General features: G+C 41.1%; 1 long non-coding RNA gene across 1 annotated transcript; it reads right to left on the bottom strand.

The window, feature by feature from the left end:
- On the bottom strand, window positions 23,641-24,577 carry LOC110432223. The gene is made up of 3 exons (XR_002449626.1): window positions 24,544-24,577; window positions 23,920-24,016; window positions 23,641-23,804 (listed from the first exon to the last, which is right to left on the bottom strand). It is a non-coding gene; the product is annotated as an uncharacterized LOC110432223 (long non-coding RNA).

The raw sequence follows: 24,920 nt of genomic DNA, 5'->3' as shown, positions 1-24,920 counted from the left end.
GTGTTTCATCTCACCTCAGTATTGAGGTCATCATCATAATCATCATCAGAATCAGATTTGTTATCAATGTCAGATGATGGATCATATTCACTGTCAGAATCTGGTTTTCCAGACACTAGGCTCTTCCCTTTGCCCTCTTTCTCACATTTTGAGAAAGCATTTCTAACAGTATTTGATAACACAGGAATACCCAATGACATAAAAACATCCTGGACCTTCTTAATGTTCTGGTCCCTCTGCAGCTCATACTGAGTTTTTGGCATTTCCTTTAATAATTTTAATGATGCAACCCAGAATAGTAGGAACTTTTAACAGTTTCTGTAAAAAAAATTGAAGGAAGTCTAATAGTTAGTCCAAGAGTAGTAAATTAGCTAGTATGAATGAAAGAGCTTGACATGCAGAATACTATAAACATGGTGCTTTTTCTGTCACACGGCAACAAAGTTCAATACTGAATGACACGTTTAGCTCCTGAGGCATGGACACTTCAAATCAAATACTATGACAACTGATGACTACAATGATAAGTTCCATATTAGTTCGAAACATGAAAGTACCTCTAAATGTAACAGTTAGCATGCACAGACAATGTAATAGTTAGCACAAGACAAAACAAAGCATGTAGTAATAGAATGGTACTTACTCTGACGAGCAGACGGGAAGACGATAGATGGGGAGCTGGGTCCCCGCGGAGGTAAGGACGGTGTGATGGGCGGGCGTTGTTGTTGACAGCGGGATTGGCTGCTCCGGGCTCTAGGCTCCGGTGTTGCTATCGACAGCGGGATGGTGGCTTCGGGCTTCAAGCTCCGGCGGATCCAAGAACTGGCGTAGGTGCAGTGGTGACATGGGGGGCTTCGGATCCCTGTGGAGGTCCTAACGGCGGGACGGGCAGTGCCGGATCTGGGCCCTGCCGCAGGTGCGGCGGCTAGATAGGCGAAGGGCGGCACTAGGTTTACGGGAGGGAGGAGGAGGCCATGGCTGCGCTGAGTGGAGCCATGCTGAGCGCTGAGGATAAGGACGGATGAGTGGGGGATTTTGGCCATGCTGAGCGGGAGTCATGGTGGGTTCCATTTGTCGGTGACCGAGTGAGGGCGGGAGAGCTCCAAGGTGTAGGTGCCAATTTTAGGTTCTGGACAGTGGGTCCTCTATGTCAGTGACTATATTAGTAGTAGTACCAACTAATTGAGTTTTTTGGAGTAATAATTTTCATCAAATGTAAAAAATGTCAGAAACAAAGTTGTGCAATGCAGTGAGATCTACCATTTTGATTTTGGGGGATTTGTCATAAGACTTTGTTTTGATAGTTTGAATCTTGAATTTGAAAATATTAGAACTTCGAACAAATTTTTTAGATACTTTGTTATTTCAAATGAAAAATTCATGAACATGAAAGTTTCTCAACTCATCAATATCTTTGACTTTTATTAAGGTCATTTCTTCATCCAACAAACTTATACAAATCTTATTCACAAATTCCATGCATCACACTTGTTGTTTCATAAACTAGAAGTGAGATGCATAGAATTTTTGAACAACGTTTATATAACTTTTTCAGATGAAAAAATGACCTTAATAAAAGTCAAAGATATTGATGATTTGACAAACTTTCATGCTGATGACTTCTGTAGTTGGAATCATTAAGAGTTTCAAATATTTTCTTAAAGTTGTCATTTTTTGTAAACTCACATTATGATTTGTGCAAACTTTGTCACATGAAATGATGATCACAAGAAACTCAATAAAATGATAGAGCATGAATTTAGAAAAATTTAGGAAAAAAAAGCATCGCATTTCGAGTATGTATGTGGGAGAAATACTAGTTACAATTTTTTTATATGGATTAAAAAGAGAAATGATGCTTCCATACTGAGTTCATTGCATCCAAGGCTAAGAACCATGTAGGGCCCACTTGTCAGTCACACATTGGACCCAAATGTCTGTCCATGCTCACTTCAATTCGGGACCCACATGTCATTGGGGGCACTTAGCAAAGCAGAGTTGGAGAGGCACTTAGGCACCTCTCGGCCAGTGCAGAGGGCACTCCTGGGCTGGTCCACTACAGGGGCACGCCGGCGGTGACCCCACATCACCGTCGCCATCCTCACTGCTGCTCTCTTGCCAGCCCCACTACTGCTCCTCACCTTGCCTTGCTGATGTCGCACTGCTCCCGACTGCTGCTGCTTCATCGTTGACCCCAACGGCTACCTCGCCGGTGAACCCGAGTACCAGCCTCGTGCGTCCCACTGGTGCTCCCATGCTGGCCATCCGCACTGCTGCCTCACCACCCCCTCACCTACAGCATCTGCAGTTGCTGCCTCGGCACCCCCCTCGCCACCAGATCTGTAGCTGCTGCTGCTTCGACGGCTAGCACCTAGATGTTGCTGCTACATTAGGTCGATTTGAACAAGGTGGGTTTTTTCTGTTCATCAATGACTTGTTGGTTTCTAAGACCTCATTTAGGTTATAGGATTTCCACAGGATTTTTCAGTGGATACTTGGTGCATTTTGCAAGTTGTTGTGTTTAAATGACACATGACAATGTCATTGAATGACCATAATCTGTCATATAAAGTATGGAATTTGTCACAAAAGGCACATGCTACAACTTATATGTTTTCACCATGTTGAAAATTCAATTCCTATAAGATTAATGGAGATCAATTCCTAACATGTTGGCACCTCAATTCATGCAGATCAAGATAGACAGAAGCTGGATTTATAACAGCTTACCATTTACTGAACCCTATAAGGCTGGTGTTGAGAAATTCATGCAACATGTTAGAAGTAGATTCAGAGCAGATGAAAAAATCAAGTGCCCATGTCGTCGATGCCTAAACCACGTAGAAAAAAGTCAAGATGAGGTAGAGGAGGATATACACATCAATGGTATGTCTAGGATCTATACAAGGTGGATTGAACATGGAGAGGGAGATGATAATGATGTTGACCAAGATGGTGGCACACTAGCTATTGAACAAGATTTGTCTTGGGATGAAAATGACCAAGCTCCACTTGATGATGAAGTGCAAGGTGAAGATGTCATAGAAGATAGTGCATGGGGAGTTCAAGGGTTGATTCAAGATTTGTACACTGCAGCAAGCCATGGACACGGTGGTAACTTATATAAAGAAATCATGGAAGAGGCTAAGCGAGAGCTTTATCCAGGTTGCACCAAAGAGTCAAGGCTAAGTTTCATTGTTAAGCCCCTACATATAAAAGTGTACAATCGGATACCAAATTCTGGGTTCGATGCAATCCTTGAGTTGCTTTCGACATCTTTGAAGAATGTGCCCAGCCTCCCTAAGTCCTATAATGAAACAAAAGCTCTACTTCGGAAGATGGGTTTTGGTTATGTTTCTATTCATGTGTGCAAGTATGACTGTGCCTTGTTTTGGAAAGACCATGAAGAAGATGATCATTGCCCAGTTTGTGGCTACACAAGATGGAAAGTGAACAAGGAGGGCAAAAAGAAAGTTCCTCACAAGGTCCTCCGTTACTTTCCAATAATTCCACACCTTCAAAGGCTTTTTATCTCAAAGCAACGAGCAAAGTATGCAAGATGGCACAAGGAACAGAGGGTACCAGTTGAGAATGAAATGAGGCATCCTACTGATGGAGAAGCTTGGAAAGATTTTGATGATACATTCAAGTCTTTTGCAGATGATCCCCGCAGTTTGAGGCTAGCCATTGCTACTGATGGATTTAACCCATATGGTCAGATGACCAATTCATATAGCATCTGGCCAGTGATAGTTGGTCCATACAATTTTCCACCATGGCTGTGTATGGACCAATCTAATTACATGCTAGCTTTACTAATTCCAGGAAAAAAATCACCAGGCAAAGATTTCCATGTGTTCATGCAACCCTTTGATTGCAGACATGCTCAGACTTTGGGAGGGTGTCCCTACTTATGATGCTTATGAAGACAAAAACTTCAGTCTACGTGCAGTGATTCTTTGGGGAATCCATGACTACCCTGCATTAGGAACCATGTCAGGAAGAACCACCAGGGGTTACTTCGCATGTGTCCATTGTGATGAGAATCCATGCCGTGAATGTCTAACAAACAAAATTGGATTCATAGGTCATAGACGTTTCCTCCCAGATGGCCATACTTGGAGGAGAAATAGATCTTTCAATGGCCACCAAGAAAATAGAGAGAAGCCAAGGAAATTTAGTGTAGATGAGGTTATGGCAAGGTTGGATGAAGTTTCCTATGTTCCTGGCAAGACTCCAGAAATGCCAAAATCAAGAAAAAGACGCCGTGATGGAGAATCAGTTTGGCATGTGAAGGCTAGCTTGTATGATTTGCCATACTGGTCAAAATTGAAGCTACAATACAACCTTGATGTTATGCACATAGAGAAAAACATATGTGAAAACATTTTGTCAACTCTACTTAATATTCCAAACAAGACAAAGGACACAATTGCTGCTAGAATAGATTTGGAAGAAAGAGGTATAAGAAAGGAGCTTCATTTGCTAAATGTCAGTGGTGCTGCATCTTCAAAGCCAAGAGCTTGTTACGTTCTAACACCAGAAGCAAAAAAGAAGTTTTTGCAATTTGTGAGCAATGTTAAGTTTCCTGATGGCTATGCCTCCAATATATCAAGATGTGTCAATATGAAGGGAGGAGGATCAATGCATGGGCTGAAAACACATGACTGTCATATACTACTGCAGCATATTTTACCAGCTGGCCTTCGTGGTTTAGTGCGCAAAGACGTATACGAAGTCATTGCTGAATTGGGTAGGTTTTTTACGCAACTTTGCTCCAAAACTCTAAAGGTTGATGCATTGAACAAGATGAAGGAAGATATTGTACTTATACTTTGCAAGTTGGAGAAAATTTATCCTCCTGCATTCTTTGATGTCATGGTTCACCTAGCAGTACACTTACCTGATGAGGCACTCCTTAGGGGACCGGTTCAGTATGGATGGATGTATCCCATTGAGAGAAGATTGGGCACCTTTAAGCGTTTCATCTGCAATAAAGCAAGACCTAAAGGATCTGTTGCAGAGGCATACACTGCCTATGAGTGCATGACCCAGTGTTCAACATATTTCAGTGACATTATTAATAGGTTCACTAGGCCAGAAAGAAACATAGATGGACAACATAGCACCTCACCCAATGGTTACTGTATTTTTGATCATGGTATTAACCTATTGGGTGCTTCAAAACTTCATTACAAAGATAAAGACTATGACTCCATGGTTTGGTTTGTTCTAAATAACTGTGAATAGGTTGATGAATACAAAGAGTGAGTAATTGTTGACATTTCTTTTCAGTCTACTTTATTCAATACTTGTGTCACATTAAACTAATTAACTTCTTTCTTCCATTCCAGCTTGTACAGGGAAGAATTAGAACAACAACAAGTCAACGATATTGAAAAAGTGATCTCAACACATTTCGCTCAATGGTTTGAGAAACATGTGTGTGCAGCTTTTACAACACGAATCAATATTTTTGATACAATACATTATGAAACATCCTAATTATGTATGTCTATAACCTACAGATTACCAGATTGAAATATGAAGGCACAACAGATGTTGATGGAGACCTGTACTCACTCGCATGTCGGCCAGATAGGCGTGTGCATTCATACACAGCTTGTATAATCAATGGGGTACGGTACCACACTATGGCCCTTGAGGAATACCGGAAGACACAGAACTCCACCATCAAAACTGCAGGTACTCACAATGATGACACTATTGACTTCTATGGGACAATCACAGACATCATTGAGTTGACTTACAATAAGAACAACAAAGGAGATAGATCTATTGTCTTATTACGGTGTGAATGGTACCATCTAGAGGGAAGGACATACCAGATGAAAGATGATGGTTACTTCAAGAGCATTAACATCCAAGTCCGATGGTATAAGAATGATCCTTTCATTCTTGCCACAGAAGCTTCACAAGTTTTCCTCTTGGAAGATACAAAGTTAGGTCCATCTTGGCGTGTGGTACAAGACTTTGGCCATAGACATATATTGATGTCGATGAGTCTGACAACAACCAACAAATCCATGAACAAGTACAGATGAGATGTCAAGAGGCATATCAAGAAGAGAATACTTTGTCCAGAGATGGTACAGTGGGAGACAATTATCCTGATATGGATTTGTTGCACATGGAAAATGAACCAGGAAGCCCTGTTAGTAGAGACCTTGTCGACAGCATCCGTCGCAATCAACAAATAGCTCAAGGTGATGAAACATATGTTGCAGATTAAGAAGAAGAAGATGAAACCTTCCTTGAGTACCATAGTCCAGATGAAGGCAACATGTCAGAGGACTACAGTGATGATGACTAACCTTCGCATTTTTCTACCAATTTGTAATCCACTCACTCTTGTTAGTGCTCCTGCTGTATTTGTCAACTTGTACCATTGATGATGACTAACTATTGCATTTGTAGAACCATTTGTGAACTATGAACTTGTATGAGTGATTCTGTTTCCACTGTATACTTGATGTGTCAAAAAAGTTACAGTTCTCAGAAACATTCACATAAATCTGCCCATATTTTTAGGTTATAATGACACAAGACAATGTCATGAAATGCAAATAATTTGTCATGCAATGTAGAAATTTTGTCACAAAATGTACTGGCCAGAAAAAACTTCCTAGATTTCTCTGTTATCATGACCAAAGACAATGTCATTAAAAGTACACAAGCTATCACAAAAGATACATGCACACAACAGATGTCCAAGGGGACAAAGGCCCATAGTTCATAACAAAGACAAATCTAGCATAATAGGTTCATTACATCATTTTCACCAACACCCTGCTTCATCAGCCTTGCCTACTTGAACACTACAGCTAGCACCAAACAGATGCCCAACACCTGTTTAGGGTTTAGGGTTATTGTACCAAAATTTTAGGGCTATGGACTAGAGAATAGGTTGTGTCCATTATATTGTAACACCAAGAAAACTGATAAAAACAGATGGCTAAACTTATGATTTTCCAATCTCTAAACTAAAAACCCCGACAAAGAAACAGGAAACCCTAACAACCTTTCTAGTACGGCGAGGCAGATGGCCAGCATTTCAGAAAGCCAGATGTAATAGCTGTTGAACTTTTTTTCTTTCCAAAATACTCAAATATAGATTACACAACATGGATAGCTCTTCTATTGGAGTTTCTTAGGCTAATTAGGGAATCCTTGGGTAATTAAGCAGGACAACTCAGAAGTTCAGAAGTTGCACCTGTGCCTTGTGCCCATGTTGCACTCTGTGCCCGTTTGTCCCCTGAAGCTTGATGATGCCTGCACAATAGTAGTCATGGAAAGCGTTGGTTGTCTCTCCTTCCCCCAACTACTCCCTACAAATCCGTTATCAATTTGGTATCAGAGACCAAGCCAAGTTCTTAGGATGGTGACCAACAGCAGCAAGCTAGTGAGCCATCGTTCCATCCCAAGCGCTGAAGACATAACGAGAATGGTGTCGGATGTCTCACCAGCATCCTACAGTCCGTCACTCCACACTGCAACATCGAGCACCCACCAAACCAACCAATTCTAATCCACCAAATCCAATTTCCCCATCCCCTTCCGAGATCCCTTGGTGGCAGGGACCTTAGCGGACACCGCCTCAATATTCTCAAACATTGGAGTTGCCATTGCTCGTTACCACAAGCTCGAGTTCCACACTTACGATGGGAAAGAAGACCTGCTAGGATGGCTGACGAGATGCGAGCAATTATTCTGAGAGGACAACACACCATCGAGGCCGACAAAGTGTGGCTCACCTCGTATCATCTGAAGGTTTTTTCACACAACTAGTTTTTCACTCTGGAGTCTGGAGCATGATGCGGGCACACCACCTTGCCCACAGTTCAAGGAACTCTGCAATCAGCTGGGCATTCTCGCTTATCTTCCATTTCAGTCAACAGTGCAAGGCTACTAATAATGCTTCCTGGTACTCCTAATCTACGCCATTGACTGGCCTCTCATCTTTCATCAACCAGGCTGGAAGGCTTCAGCTGACAAATGCAGTGTTTTCTTCCCTGCCAACGTTCTTTATGTGCACCCTGGCCCTCCCCAAAACAGTTATTAAGCAGATTGACAAGTATAGGAAGTAGTGTTTATGAAGAGGATGTGATATCAATGCAAAAATGCCTCCTAAAGATCCCTGGAAATTAGTGTGCAAGCCTAAAATTGAGGGAGGTCTAGGGGTCATCCTAGCACGCCGCTATAGGGCAGGGGGCTGAAGCGAGGGCGAGGATGAGGAGCAAAGCGTGGTTGCCAGAGAAGAGGAATGAGGGAGAGGGGTTCGCAGGAAGTTTAAGGCTGCCGTGCATTAGCCTAACACATGCATGGCCGTAATTTAGCCGCGTCAAATATTTATTGGGGAGGGAGGCCTTGTCAGTATTATCGAGTTTATGCTGTCCATTAAATTAACAGAAAATAGCACAAACATTTATTTGCCTGTAGGCTGCTGTTGTGTAGCGCGCACATATATATTACTGCACCAGCCAACAAAGCCACAAAGTGAACAATGTCGCACCGCAGAAATTGCAGTATTAAAATAGCTGGTAACTGTCGCAGCTCTCATAGCACTGGGTGTAGGATGCATCAGGATTGTATCTGGTACCTTTTGAGATGCACTGTGCTTTAAAATCCGATCCATTGACTGGCGAGATTATCAGAAAAGCACAGAACGAAGCGTGTCTGAAGAGCCTAGGAAGCTAGTCCATGTCTTGTTGGTTTGTTTGACTGATGAAAAACAAGATGTTAATGTTCCTCCAGGCTGGCATCACGCAGCAAAGGTAACATTGTGCACGACTCTGCTCTGTTAACAGTCTTTCTGGCGAGATTATGTGAATAGCAGCCTTGGGAAGGAAGCATATCTCTGAGGAGCCTTGGCAGGTAGCCTCTTCTGTCTTTGCTGGACACATGGAAAGTTGACTGAGGGTGAGTAAGTGGGACATGTCAACGGTGCTCTTGGCTGGCATCACCAAAGGCAACATCGTGCACGCACAACCACAATTTACTAATTCTCCTAGTGAGGTGGACTTCTCCTAGTGTTTTAGCATTCAAAATTTAGTATAAACTTTCCCTACTAAATGTCTCCTAGTAGAATTCTCTAGTGTTTTGACTAGTGGTAGTATTTTATAACTACTTAAAAACACTAGGAGAATTCCACTATTTTGGTAATAGTGACGACTCTACTCTCTCATAGTCTCATGGGTCTTCTTTGAAGTTTTATATTTAATATTGTTCATTGTGGAACTTGACCAGTGACGATGTAACACCCAAAATGTGAATTTCAATTAATAGGAATTAATTTGATTTGTTTAAGTATTTTTGTGAGCATTGAATCTAGCAAAATAAATAATTTTGTGCAAATTAAAATTTACCATAAATTTAGAAACATGCTTTTGCATTCATGCTGAGAATAGCATTTATTTTGGGTTGTGTGTTTCTGTTTTTATCTTTTGTTTTCGTTCAAAATTTGCTTTGGAAAATGTTTTGGGAAAATAAAAATAGAAAAAAAAAGGGAGATCGGCCGGACTCAGCCTGGTGGCCTGCTGGCCGAGAGGCCCAACCAGCCCAATTTTCCCCTGGCGCTTTTCTTTTTCCCCCGGCTTTCTTCCGGCCCGTTAGCGCGGCCCGCCTAGCGGCCTGGCATCGGCGCTGCGCGCTGGTTTCCCCCTCCCCCTCCTACGGCTCGCTGACCTCCGGGCCCCGCACGTCAGCAGGTTTCCTTTCTTCTTCGCGCCGTCACCGACCCGGACTCCGCCAGGGTGGGCAACCGATCCCGGTTTCGTCGGGATTTCTTCCTTCCGCGTGGGACCGAGCTTTATAAAGCTCCCATCTCCACCCCGCAGGTTTTCCTTTCACGTCGAAGCCGGCTAATTCGTGCCCTAGCCCGGTTTCTTGCGTTTCGCATCTCACCGGTGTTTGCCTCCGCCGCCGGGCGTGGACACGCCTCTCCGCTTGCTCTCGGCCAGAGATTTCCCTCTAGGTGAGCTCGCAACGTCACTCTCCACCGGCCCGTGCTCTCATCTTGGTTTTTGGCGTAGGTTTTCGCTAGGTGGGAGATCGCCGGCGAGCTTCCAGGCGGCTCGCATGGCGCCGCCGCACCGGAGGCCTTCCCGGCGGCCGGCCCGCCGCCACCGGTCTCCCTGGACGCGCCTGAGCCGTTGGATCGGCTGTGGGCGGTGGGGATTAGAAAATACCCCTTCGGGGGGGGGGGCATTTTGTTAAAGAGCCCTCAAAGAATTCCAGAATAGAACCCGCGATCCTTACGTATTTTCGAGGATTACGTCTCCTAAGTTTAAAAGCGTATTCCCTGTCGGTTAAACTAAAATTCGTTTTCAGTTAATTACAGAAATGCCACTGATATTGTTTAGCCCATAAAATACTCATTTTAATTCCGTTTTTGTCCATTCGAATTGCGTTAGGTTCGTAACTACATGCTCTACATGTTAGAAATATTAGTTTACTGTTTTGAAACTTTTTATTTCTGCAGTAGCATTTAATTAATTATTTACCTATAGGAAATCTTAGAAAATTCATATCTTCTACGTTTTAATTCCGGTTTTCGTGAACTTTACGCTTGTGTGATCGTAGCGCTGCGTAGAATATTATCATAAACTTTTATATTTGTTTTACCACTGTTTGGTGTAATGTTCTAATTATACCTTGTTTGCTTCGTGTATGATTGTCTACATTGGATTGCGTGTTGTTGATTGATGATTGGGATTAGACGGTGAGCCGTACGCTGGTGACCAAGGCCAAGCTTTTGAGGACCAGCAGGCTCAGGAGAGCTTTGAGCAAGGCAAGTATAACTTGGGATTATCCTTGCTACCTATTCACTTATAATTACACATATATATCATATGCATGCTATCACCTTGTCGACCTTAGCAAAATCATAGATGATTGTTACCTGGATTCCTTGTTACCTACTTGATATGCATTTGATGTAGATGTGCTAGTGCTTGATATAATCCATGATCTTGTAAGATGATTAATAGATATGCAATGAACATAAAAGAATGACAAATAACTGTATGAGATCTTGTCTGTAAGTGATCACCGGGACAACAGTGCAACCATGAGGGCTATAATGGCTCTGGCTTTAGCTCAGTATGAAGAACTCTTCTAGCTTGTTAGAGGTTACCCGAAAGGGCGGAGGGGCTGAACCGTTTTGGGTATAGTGCGAGCCCCTGTCCCTATGTGTATAGGCTGCGCGTCATTGTGCCATTCGGAAGGGGGGTATCTATATCTGCGCGCAAAGGAAACCTTGCGGCCCTAACATGTTAGACGAACTTTTGAAAGGCTTCATAGTGATCCCTGCCGACCTTCCTTGGTAGTGGGTTAAGAGGTCGACGGGCCTCGGGCGAAAGGGTAAATCATGACTCATGGGTAAAGATGTACAACCTCTGCAGAGTGTAAAACTGGTATACTAGCCGTGCTCACGGTTATGAGCGGCCTTGGGGGTTCTTGCTGCGCCGACGATGAGCTTATTAAGTTGTTATGTTCATTTGATTATCGTTTATGCTATGAATTAATTATGCTTACACTTGATCATGGAATTAAAGGAATATTTATGTTACCTTGACAATTGCTCATTAATTATGAACATGCTATCCACCATTAAAAGCTAAATGCAGTCAAACCAGTGTCAGCTAATTGAGCCTCATGAACCCCTGGTTATACTTGTTGAGTACGATATGTGCTCACTCTTGCAATTTCCCAACACCTCAGGGTATGATAATGAAGATGACTGGAATGAGGATTATCGCTATGAGTACTAGGTTTGGAGTCAACCAGTCAACAGTGTCCCTGTGTGGAGCTTCCGTCGAGAGCGTTGTTTACTTTATGCTATCATTTTTGTATGAGACTATGTGATTCAATATATATTCCGCTATGTAATAAACACTGCAATGGTACATTTGAGATTTGTCTACTTGTGTGTGCGACTGTTTCTGGGGCACATATGAGTCTTTTATGCATCCTATTTTGTTCTTAAAATATGGGTGTGACAGACGAGCACATTGATGACATACTATCCAAAATCTTGATCTCTGAACTGTTGTCCCAATTGTGCATCATTTGACATATTCAAATGCTATCTTGTTTTATCAGTTGTGCACTAAATTACAGCAGTTCCTATGAAAAATTAACTACAACCAGCGGGCGGTGCTAAAAAATACTCCCTGCCAGTGTGCTCCTTGTCCACCGCTTCCTCTTTTTCGTCAATCTTGAATCTCTCACAAAGTTTATCGATTTGTCCATATTTGTCCATATCGATTTGTCCATGCTCTTGCCAGATCTTTGCTTCTGGTGGCCACATCCATGAGCGTGGGGGTACAGATCCATGTAGGAGTACTGTTGCTTAGCAGCTACTTGGCTCTCGGCAAACTCAGGCTGTTGCGGCGGGACAGCTATGCTTGTGACCGTGGCCGCAGCACACGGGAGACGAGCAATCATGCATGTTGCCATGAGTGTCTAGCTGGACGCACTGGTAGTCCAGCGACACCAGCTACGTGGATTTCATCACTAACCCTTAGCTCGCCGAGCACACCAAGGCCTTCCAGGGTATCCTTGACTTCTCCATGTTCTACAGGGATAACAAGCTCGCCACAACACTAGACTACTCCTATCTTGACTGCAATCTAGGCTCTCTAGCATTGCCCCGGCCTCGCTACTCAAGCGAGTTACTGAGGGCTCAAGCAGCCAGGTGCACTGGCCGCGTCCAAATTTACCAGAGGCGGTAGCTATTCATGCTACTGCTGTGGCCTCGAGCTAGCCACAAGGGTGTGGTGCATAACCATCATGGTGGATTTTAGAAGAAAGACTTGCCTGGCATGTTGCTAGAGCCATGGATGATAGCCCCCTCATGCATTCATGTTTCTCCTTGGAGGCATCGTTGAAGATCCGACTAGCTCCTTTTGGTACATGGTCTCTGAGTGGAAACCCAAATCATGTGAACTTAGTCAAACGGATGGTGACATCTTTAGATGTCATTCCCTTCCTGGAGGTGTTGCTTTATAGACCACCCACAATCTCAAGGTGACTCAGTCATCTCTGCACACAATGCATGCCCACCATGGGTGTTCTAGTTCTCCCCCTCTATATGTTTGCACAAGTTCTAGCAAGCAAGCTGTTGCTGCCCATGTCCTTGCTTTCCCATTCTCCATGCATCTTTCATGATTGCATATTGTCTTACCAAATGCCAATTTAGTGAGAGCATGTTCTTCTTTTGCTAGCCATCCCTCCTTTGAGTCTCCCTCCCCTCAATGGGCACTGGCGGGTGTCCATTGGATCATGTATGTGCTTCAAATACAATGTAACCATGACTGTTGTTTGTCGGACTTGACTAGAAGCTTAATAGTTACTTTTGGAATGGAGATCGCCAGTGTAATAGGTGATGGTGTTTTGTTAGTGAACCATGACATGGCACTACCCAATTGTCATAACACTGGTGGTTCAAAACCCCCCATCACTGCCGGATTTTGAATCGGCAGTACGCAACTGGCAGTGATGGATGGCTCATATCACTGCCAGTTCAAAAACATCACTAGTGATGAGGAATCAAGAGTGCCGGTGCAAAGCTCCACCCGACAGTGTTAGTTGAGTCAATACAGTTGGTTTGTAGCACAAATCGACAGCGATTCTCTCGACATAACTGCCAGCTGATGGCTCAAGCCGACAGTGATGCTCAAGCCATCACTATCGGCTTGTGGCTCAAACCAACAGTGAGAAGTTTAGAAACACTACCGGATCCAAACTCAAGCCGCTAGTGTTGTTGACACCATCACTACCGGCTCGATGCCAGCCAGCAGCTATTTGTTTTTGGTTTTTTTAATAATTAATTTTATATTTTTTTGGTGGAGTTAGCATTCGGAACTTGAATTAGAAATGAAACATTGTAAATCCATCAATATTAAACACTATAATAATGAATTTATAAAAATAGAGCGATTTACATGATTAGATGTCCATCAAAATTCTCTTCTACAGTAACCTATCATAGGCATCTTTTGAATATTGCTTGTGATCCTCGATCTTGGCCTGACAAAGGGAAAATAACCCGTCCTTAGTACACACCTCATCCATGATAAAGGCTGCTAATGTATCCTAGAATCCTCGGATCTCGCCTTCTAGAAGCCAGTGGCACTTCAGTTCTTTCTGCTGTCTCGAAATAAACAAATGTTAGAGAAAACAGTAGTTTGTTCTATCAAAATATATGAGATGGGAAGCGCGTACACACCAGTTTATGTGAGGCTTCTATTTTTCTAGTAACGTAATGGTACATTGCCCACATTATGTAGAACCCGCATTGGTTGTTTGCCATAGGCTGCTCTAGGATAGCCATTTCAATGTGGTGAACCTCGAATGGTAGGGTCAGGAGCGCATCCACTCGTTCCTTGACACTGTTATATAGTGTGTAAAATAAAAAAATGAGAATCTTCTATGTGATGAAAAAACATGTTATTTGGTTCACTTACTCATTCAGCACTGCACATAAGGGAGCAACACAAGAAAATGGTTTCTCCTTGGAGTCCCACACCTCGATATGTGACTCATAAAGTTTGATATTGACAGAGATGAAATGAGACCTGCAATCACAAAGTCCTAGTTAATCAAATTATTTAAAAATAGTTGTGATGACTAAAATAGAGGATGAGAACACATACTCGCAATTGTAGGCTAGAAAGATGCTCGTTTTGTTCTATTGGACGATTTATTTGACAGCTTGGTCACCACGCCTATCATATGGGCCTTGTCATATCCTATATCGCCTCTGTATGTTTCCTCATTTACTATCACTAGGTCCAAGAATCTAATGTGCCAAAGCTTTTGCTCAGCCCAATATGAAGCCAACCACCTGCATAAAGCATGAGATATGTTAAAACATTGCTGAAGTGGTATATTATAGCATCATACTAGAACGGTACTTACAAAGTCCACAACATCATAATTTGGTTGTCGAGGTCGTGCCTGTGGAAGAGGTGAAACAGGCAGTCATATCCAATATGATGCAGGTGGACCGAACACCATTCTAGATAAGATGAGAGCTTCAAAACCGGTGTACTCTCCGCTTGGGGTATCAATAATGTAAGTCATGCAGTTGACGCATATATCTTATACTCTTATAAAGCTAAACCCCACTAGAGAATTCTCTCAACATGCAAGCTATCCACATCAACAATCCACTAAAACTTGCAATTATAGCCAACTAGCACATATAATTATGATAGTTATCTCTTCATCCACTAACATGCATTTAGTTGGCCAGCCAAATCATTCATCAAAATTAATTTCAGATAGTTTCATCCATATAACTATAAATATAAATAGTATAATTTATTTTTAAATTATGTGGAATCCCCGCAGCAACGCGCGGGGTATTCTCCTAGTATTTCTGAGTCTAGATCCAAGAATGGACTTCTTCCTGTTGGTAAAGCATGTACCCATGCTTCCAATTGGGTCCCCCATAACCCCAGAGATGAAAAGTGAGAACGTAGGAATCATAGGAGAAGGAGTGAAGGTTGTTAATGAAGAACCCAACAGCCCTAGAGTAGTGGCATCAGGCGACTAGCGAGTTCCTGTGTCTAGTAAGGACATTAGCACAGTTGACAGGTCAATGGTCGACGGATCCTGAATCGAGATGTAGTCTAGCATTTGAGCCCCAGTTCTTTATCCAAAGATGCATACTATACTCTAGCACTTCGAGTCCCGGGATCGAGAGTGTTCACAAACACGATATGTGAAATGACATGAACAAAGAAGGGAGAACAGCTACATCTGTCTGTACGATAACATGGGGTTCCATCAAAGATATTTTGCAGATGCGAACAAATCGATTGTGAAAAAAAAAGGAAAGAAGCACTCATGCACAAGCACAGGGGCATTGGGCATATATGTTGGAGAACCATCTACTGAGTACTCTGGTCTTGATGCCGAAAAAGAAATTGGGTGGAGCGTGGGTCCATATTGTAACATGTAACCTCTAATAATATCGTGACGCGTGTCTTTTTATTTGATCCAACGGATTCTTTGGACGGCAACAGGCTATACAGATTCACATTTTGTAGGGGAGCCACGCATACATATTTAAATAGACAAAAAATACATTTTCGGAATAAATTAGAGAAAATAGTTCTCTATTACGACTCTATTTTGTCGGAGATGCGGTGGTTCCAATACAAAAACGGGACTAATGTTGCATCATTTATTATAGCCCTCAATTATATACAAGTAATGCTACAATAAAAAGAACACAGAATGGATCTAGAAACTTGTAATGATGGGGTCTCTTGCGACGGCCAGTACCTTACTGTGCAATGCTCAGTATGTGGGAGACAACAGTTATGTACAATAATGGCACGTACATCTGCTGTACTTCACAAGCTACTGCACATGATATATAGTCACCGGCTCCCCGCTCCATCTGACAAGATAGAGCATTGGTGACAGCGAGCATAGTGAAGATTTTGTTATGAACATTTCAGTCTATACCAAGTTAAATTAGTTGATCATGCATGCTGGAACAACAATGGGATCCTATGGGCCTGGGATGCCTAAGGAGAGTAGCGAGTGGCAACACAAACAAGAGTTGTTGCATCAGGTGACTTGTTAGTACCCAGAAATTGCCCTGCGGCGGGCTGCAAGAACTAAAACTAACATTACAATTCAGAGTTGACAGCTCAAGGGTAGACTGATCCCGATTGGAGATGAAATTTAGATATTGAAATTATATATGATGCACACTGAAGAAAGACCATGCCATTTCAACGGCAACTACACATATTCTGATGATCAAACCATAACCATTATTCACAGCTCATTATCTGAGAAGCAGATGAAAACAGCTACACCGGCACCAACACCACCTACTGCGTCTCCTATGACCAAGAAGAATTACCAATTTAAGACCAGGTCGAAAGTGAGTGCTGTGGTTTGCTGTATGCAAGAGGGACATGCTTGCACCTTGCATGCTGTACTCTAGCATTTCGGTTCCAGTTCTTTCCCAAATATGCGCACCAAGTTTTCAGACGCTGAAAGAATTCGATTGAGTAGCATGAGAAAATGTGAAAGCTACTGACCAGAGGATAGCTTTCCCTGGTCTCAACTTCGATGCGGATAAATCTTTCTCGGCTTACTTGTGCTTCAGTGGGCTCTTTTCTTGAGTTTTTTTGTTTGCCCAACCAATCAAGTGTCATAATATATCTGAATCAAGTGTCAAGGCCTATGAGTTCTCATCCAGAGTAGGAACTTGGGACTTTCTTGAGTTACCCACTTGATTTCCCAAATAAACTACTATCTACTCTCTCCAGTCCCTTTTATTAGGCACAATTTAATGTAACATTTTGATCACTTTACTTTTATATATTTTTAGGCACAATTTAATGTAACACTTTGATCACTTTACTTTTATATATTTTACTGTTTATACTTATATACTTATCGGAATTTGACAGTACATCTGGAATCCAACCGTATCAAGTTTGCATTATATTAAATTAAATTTTTTAGTCAAATTATTGGTTGATATTTAAATTTTAAATATGGATATGCATGTGCACCATATAGAAGAGAATGGACAGTGTAGTGTGATGGCAATACTAGTAATCACCTCGTTGGTAGTTTAATGAAAAATTTGAAGTATAAATTCTAGGAAAAAGCATAGCACACAAATTTTACTACAAATCATTCCGTCCAGAAGTAGATTTATGACCACGACAGTATTGATTATCCTTGGTTTCTCTTACCTGTTTAGAATGTAACACAATGCTCATATAGCTACTTCCTTGTCTGCAACTTTATGAAATATTTTAATTAAAAATAATTTATATTCGTTCATCGCATTTGTCTTATCACCTTTGCAGGGCATATTCTCACAACTTTAACTGAAGCTATGTGTTCCATGGAAATTAATATAGTTCTGTTTCTTATAGTGAAGTCCGTCCATTCAAGTTTCAAGTCTCAACTCGGTACAGGTGACTGGCTAGGATAGAGACGGCAATTATTAGCAGAGCATTGTTTGAATAAATGATCAATCAAACTGATGGAGTGTTTGTTGTCTGGCTAGTTGTTTGCAATCTTGTGTCTTTCGAAAACATTGTTTTGCTGACTTGCTTTTGCAATGACTGGCTAGGATAGAGACGGTAATTATTAGCAGAGCATTGTTTGAACAAATGATCAATTAAACTGATGGTGGAGTGTTTGTTGTCTGGCTGGTTGTTTGCAATGTTGTATCTTTCGAAAACATTGTTTTGCTGACTTGCTTTTGCAAAATAGATTGTATAAAACGTTGTATCATACTGTATATTTTCATTGCAAAATTCCATGTGGACATTGCTTTCACCTGTATATATTTCAAAAGTACAGTATTTCAGTCATGGTGTAGATGTGACAATATATATTGCTTTCAGAAGTTTTCTTGTATATTGCTCTTACATGTATATGTATTTCTTGTAGCATATAGTAGATGCAAACTTCAATCTTTAGTTCAGTCACTGCAAAATGTTTTTATTTCTTTCTGATTAGCTTGCTTAAAATCTAGCATTTTCTGTAACTACCCCCCCCCCCCCCCCCCCGCGGCCCCAACAGAAGATGTGACATTTGCTTTGCTTTCTTCTACTGAAATATGCAAAATTGGCGTGTTCCAATGGCATGTGATTGATTAAATGCACATAATACTTCTCCTCTTTTTTATGGATAATATAGGTGCCAATATTCTCTTAATTGCACCAATAGAAGGCACATTCTGTAGCTTAGACATTTTCATAGACTCCACAAATCTAAAGACATCACCTAGTTATTGTTGATTATTCCATTCACATAAACAATATATACATATTGATGGTTATGTGCTTGTCCATATTAACGGTCTCTCTTTCTTTCTGTTTGACCCCAGCCTCCCAAGTCACCAAAATTACAGACCGGCCCAATACAATCCTCGGAACTCTAATTGGCCTTCCTAAGGTTTTTCCTTGAAAATATTGTATTTTTGGAATGTGACCAGCACTGGCTACAGAGCTTGTTTGCTTGTCTGAAAATTTATGGCCGAAAGTATGTTCACTGATTTATGGTAAGAGAAAAACACTGTTGGCTGATAGAAAAACTACGATCTATAAGACAAACCGAGCGCATTGTTGTCATATACTGTAACAAATATTGATCACTGTATCATACGGGTTAATTGAATTCCTTGACTTTATTTGTTTGTGTGTGTGAGGGGCCGGGGGGCGGGGGTAAACAAACTAATTATAGTGTTTTGATCGCCAATAATCTAATATAGCTACTGTTCTACTGTATCTTTGCTGAGGTATTGTTAGTAAGGTGACTATGCAAGATCAGAAAACAGATCTGAGTTATTTGATGTCGAAACTGGTGAATAGCACGCAAGATAAAAGATAACGTCAGCTTGTGAAACAGCTCAACGTATGAAAAGGGCTAGTAACCATAGACAAAACAATTACCTTCTATTAATATAATTATAAAAAATAAAAGTGTTTGCTTGTAATTTTTTGTTAGGAATATATCACCCTTTTTGTTGTTTGATTGATGGAATCGAGTCATGCAGCTTCACACTAAATTGACAGACACTAGCTGATCCGTTAGTGCTATCAACTATCTGTGTGTGTGAGTTCGGAGTGTGTGGGTTGTGGGTGTCCTATTGTACCCTCCCAAAAAACACTGTAGTTAAAAGCACCAGCAACCTATAGCAGTAGATTCTACACCTAACCAAACACCTATAGCAATAAAACCATTGTATACGCGCGGGCCCACTAGCCATCCCCACAAAACTCACCTTATAGTTCGGATCATCCAACAGTGCATAACATTGGAAGTACAAGATAAAGTCAGCTTCAAAAAGTACCAAGTAAAAATGTGCTGATAATATGAGTTTCATATATTACTCTCTCATGGCACAAAACTTGTCCTTTAAGATTATATATAGTCGAATCTTAACTATTACAAACATGAATAACTATTATAAAGCATGAAAACCTGTAAAAAAACATAGGTGCTATGCAAAAAAAAAAACGTGCAATGAAAAGGAAAATATGAATCTGGACAGAAAACATATAGAATGATCTCTTGCAAAAAAAAAGTAACTAATGAATTCATGATAAGTTAGTATATACTACGCACAATCTATTTTGTCTATTGCTTTAGAAATAAACAAAAAGAAAATGCACACAAAGTATAAATAATTCTTTATTAGTTATGTATTAAACAATAACTAATAGCTATGTTCAAGTTTTTTCTTTAACTTTCATCGTGAAACTTGACCAGTGATGAGGACATTGATGCCATACTATAACAAAGCCTGATCCCTGAACTGTTGTCCCAATTGTACATCATTTGACATATTCGAATGGCTTCTTCTTTTATCAGCTATGCACTAAATTACAGCAGTTCCAATGAAAAATTAACTACGACCAGCGGAGAGTTCAAAAAAGCTCCGCGCCCAGGTTCTCCTTCTCCCCCTCTTCCCCTTTATCCACAATCTCAAATATCCTCTAAAATCTATCAATTTGTCCATGATTTGGCCACATCCTTGCTTCTTGTGGCCAGATCTATGAGCATGCAGAGGGGTGTGGATCTATGGAGGACAGTTGCTCGGAAGGTAGCAAGCTCTCGGCTGACCAGCGGCGGTGGCAGTGGCAGCTGTGCTTGTGATTGTTGCCACACAGCGCGAGGCGGCAGTGGCATTCATGTGTGTTGTACCGACTGTCAAGCCACACACGCTTTGCAGTCCCGCAACACTGGCTACGCCAGCTTCGCCGCCGACTCTCGGATCACCGAGCACACAAAGGCCTTTGACACTATCCTCGACTTGTCTGTGTTCTGTAGGGATAACAAGCTCCCTGACACTAGACTGCTCCTATTGTGACTGCAATCTGGGCTCCAGAGTATTTTGCTGTTGGTGCAAGCTACTGAGAGCTCAAGCAGTGAGCGATGGCCACGTTCAGATCCACCACAAGTGGCAGCGATTCACGCTCCTACTATGGCCTCAAGCGAACAACAAGAGTGCGGTGCATAACCTTCATGGTGGAATATTCTAGCTAGACGAAAGCCTTTGATGCTATGTTGCTTGTGCCGGCAATGATGATTGTCCCCTCATGTGTCACGTTCCTCCTTGGAGGCGTCGTAAAAAATCATGTGTACTCAAGCCCACTTTGGTGATCCCGCCCTACCCCCACCCCCTCCCCATGTTTGCACAAGTTCTAGTAAGCATGTTGTTGCTGCTAGCACCCTTGTGGTGCCATTCTCCATGCATGCTCATTGATTGCATTGTCTCACCAAATACCAGTTTAGCGAGATCATGATTCCCTCTCTTGGTTGTCCTTGCTCTCCTTTTGCTAGCGCTGTATCATTTGAGTCTTCCTCCCCTCATTGGGCGTTGGTGAGCATCGATTGGATCCTCGATGTGCTTCACAGACCAAGTAATCACGACTGTTGTTTGTCGAAACTGTCTCAAAGCTTAACTGTTGGTGGGGTTTTGTTGGTGAACTATGACATGTTGGTATCCGTGTTTTTGTTTGTCATCTGTTCTTTTCTTGCCTTCTTGGTTTGTCCCTCGGGGTTCATGACCCAACCATGTTAGCATCTGGCGCAATCCATTCTTCTCTTTGACGGCATCACTCTGTCCTTATGAGTTATCAAAAAAAATCTCAAACCTAGATGAATTTAATTGTATATTTTAGAAAAAAGTGGTTCCAATATGATCATGAAGACTATGCAAATTATTGGCGTAGTAACATATTCCTAATAAATTATTAGGAATATCAAGTTTACTAGCTGTGTAATGAAAATCAGTCATCACCCCTTCCCTGCTCTTGGTCACCTCGTACAACTTTTCACTGAATTTACAGAAAATTGCTGGAATCATTTATTGCTATATATGTACCAAGTATCAACTACAGTCAGCTCTGATGCTGAAGGAGCCTCTGGCCGGAATTGTTTTTCTTTTCTTTTCTATCAAGTTTCTTGGGATTTGATGAATCTAGTGAGAGTGTTTGAGCAAAGGGGGCTTGAACCTAGATAGGTGGACATGGACTATGCCGTCATAACGTTGATCCCTAAAGAACCGGGGGCAAAGGTTCTAAACAAGTTTAGGCCTATTAGCCTGAGTAACTGTAGCTTTAAATTTTTTTCCATGCTGCTGAATAATAGAATGGTTAAAGTTTCTGATAGGTTAGTGGCTTCCAACCAAACAGCCTTTATTAAAGGCAGATTTATTCTAGAAAGTGCTGTGGCTGCTCATGAAATTATTCATGAGGTCTCTAAAATGAAACATGAAGGGGTGGTGTTGAAATTGGATTATGAACAAGCATATCATAGGGTGAGCTGGTTTTCCTTGAGGAGATGCTTGAATCTAGGGGTTTTGGTGGAAGATGGAGAGGCTGGTTACGACAGGTGGTTAGAGGAGGTTCGATCTGTATTTGTATGAATAGTTCCTTCATTAAACCTGGAAAAGGTCTGAGACAGGGATATCCATTATCCTCTTTATTATTCAATCTAGTAGCAGAGGTTTTCTCTAGAATGCTTATGAAAGCAGCTAGGCATGGCCTTATCACTGGTCGGCTACCACAAGTGATAGAGGGTGGCATCATGAGCTTGTAGTTTGCTGATGATACACTGCTCTTTTTAGAAAATAATTTGGGAGAAGCTAGCAATTATGATAAGAGTGATTTGTTGACAGTGGATTTGGAGGAAGATCAGGCTAATGAGTTTGCTAGGCTTTTTTATTGTAAGAAAGGTAGACTTTCCTATTAAACTAGGTAGCGTGCCCGTGCGTTGCTACGGGATAATTAAACATTTGCACTAAAAATTACATAGATCGCACAATAAGATAGCAATTTGTCCTATTGAAATTCTTATATGTGCATACATTGCAACAAAAAAATAACACTGTGACAAAGTATTTGGAGTAGGATTTAACATTTTGTTTACCCAACACTATTACTCATCATGCATGAACAATTAGCTTAACTGTTATGGTAACTAATGATTATAAAGAAAAAAAAAGATGACAAACTTCAGAAAATTAGTGTGCAACAAGGATCGATGAATATTGGCTCCAGATCTCGTATGGACCAATGGAGCCCACATCTAATATCCCTTTCTGGAAGTTGCCCACATCCCTTTTTAGATTCGTGCTGGTTAATATAGCTGCAAACAACTCAATAACAGGAATTATTTTGCTTGGTGATGCAGATTTATACAACTAACTAAAAGAAAAAAAATTACACCAGAGAAATTCCTATCCATGGATCCTTATCTTTGATGTCAGTAGCTAATTAGAAATATATTGTAGAGTAAGATATCTACTGACCCTGATTACAAGTTTCTCTTTAACCAACTTGTCCAACTGTAAGTGATGAAGCAACTTGGTGACCATTGCTCCTGCATTTCCCACCATTTCTTGTCTAGTATCTGATTCCTATTGTCTTTCATGAATTAAAACGTCTAATAGATGAGCCTCAAAGGAATTGAAATTGTCTACAAAACTTCTCAAAGATAAAGATTGATATTGATTAGTTTTTTTAACAACCAGATTGTTACTGTAGTGAGGATGTCTCAACAATTAAGGACCAGATGTTGGACATACACCAAAAAAAATGATCTATAACCACTAAACCAAATGGAACAAGCACCAGCAGCCTCTCTCAGCAGTAACCTGCTTGCAGCTTGCTCTTCAGCTCTGCCTCATCAACTCCATCTGCCTCTGCCCACATGTGATAGCTCACCTCCTGTCCCTCCTTCACCATCTTCTCTCTCATCTTCTCAAGGTTTGTACATACCTGCAGGTCAAGAAACATAGGAAACAATTAAATGAAGAGCTTGAAGAATTTGGCATTCTCTGTTGTAATGTATTTCACCAATTCAGTTGGTCAAAAATTAAGGAGATTAAGTTACCTATAGAACATCATAGCTGAGCTTTATAATCATCGTCAATGAATGGTAATTTTTTTCTCATCCCACACAACATGAAAATAACTGAGGTGACTCCTCCCTGCAAGGATTTTTTGTAAAAATAATTGATACATGTTTCTATCTTTCTGTGCCATTAAGAATGGTCCAAGCCTAACATTGTTTCCAGTTTTGTACTTCAAGGTACAAATTAGTACTATATAATTCTGTCCTTGTACTAAAATCAGTGTTTCCAGTGTTATTTCAAAGAATAGTACTTCTGAGCTTCATGCATGGTAATAACTAATGCACATATAATTGGGGTAAAATATAGTGTACCAAAGCAGTAGCAAGTCCATATTATCACAAGACAAGATTATGGTGACTCGTGATTCGGAGATCTTTATATTTTGCTTAAACAAAAAAAATATATCTATGGATTCTATGAAACTTCAGGAGTAAACCCATGTAATGTTAAAAGGATTTTCATTGACGATACATATAGATCCGATGCTCAGTAGTATGCTGATTTCAGAAAGTTGGACAAGCCATGGCTGCCACTACTCTGTTGCAAAGCTGCCAGATCTAAAGGACAATATTTGTCAATTATCCTGTAGTCATAGAATTTACCTGCAAATGGAGTGCCAATATTTGTAGGACTGCATTCTGGTAACCAACGCCTTGATGGCAAGCGACAGCCTTGATGCTTATCAGAGATGTATTAAATTGTGTAATGATGACAAATACAATTCATATTAGGTAACTGGAGAGATGGTGGAGCAACTGAAATAACTTACTGATGATGAAATATATGTGAGTGGTGTCAGCTTGCAAACACAAATGGAAGATTTCAAAAGGCAGATAAATTATGCAGTTCAATAATTCACATGTTAATTGAATTGGCTAAACAACTCCCAGCTTATCTAAGGCATTATTTCATATAGTCTGCAACCAATATACCAAATTTCTGAATACAGGACAAATAATGGACAGCTGACTAAAATAGT

This window comes from Sorghum bicolor, chromosome 2 (genome assembly GCF_000003195.3).
Source record: "Sorghum bicolor cultivar BTx623 chromosome 2, Sorghum_bicolor_NCBIv3, whole genome shotgun sequence".
In the NCBI taxonomy this organism is placed as follows: domain Eukaryota; kingdom Viridiplantae; phylum Streptophyta; class Magnoliopsida; order Poales; family Poaceae; genus Sorghum; species Sorghum bicolor.
The sequence above is the reverse complement of the archived record's forward strand: the minus strand, read 5'-3'. Positions and strand labels throughout refer to the sequence as shown.